The following is a 438-nucleotide window of genomic DNA, read 5'->3' on the forward strand; positions in this document are numbered from 1 at the left end:
ATCTTTGGGGGCACACACGATTGTAAGAGGGACTTTACCTAACAAATGCAATCGGTGTAACTGGGGAAAAAAATATTAAAAAATATTAAAGCATTTAAAAAAAATTCAATAACTAAAAAAGTACTTCAGAAAATAAGTTGACTCAAGCTTCCTGAGATAGAAGCGTAATGTTTGTGAGCCTTCTTAGGCCTGGTGTGTTTTCAAGTGGAAAGAACTCACGCAAGAGAACAAGGAAAAGAGTGAAGAGATGTCATTTGATGCCGATTGAATTCAGTTAGCTAAGGGTGCTCCTTACTTAGAGACAGAGAGAACACATGTTCATCATTTGTCAGTCTTTGTATGTCAACAGGGTTAAATTCAGCCTTCTGTAGCTGAGAATGCAGAAACAGAGATTGAAGGATATGCTCCTTTTGAGGGTTCACATCTATTTTTTTTTTT

The sequence above is a fragment of the Otolemur garnettii genome, unplaced genomic scaffold, assembly GCF_000181295.1.
Source record: "Otolemur garnettii isolate 467f Iridium unplaced genomic scaffold, OtoGar3 scaffold00008, whole genome shotgun sequence".
NCBI lineage: Eukaryota > Metazoa > Chordata > Mammalia > Primates > Galagidae > Otolemur > Otolemur garnettii.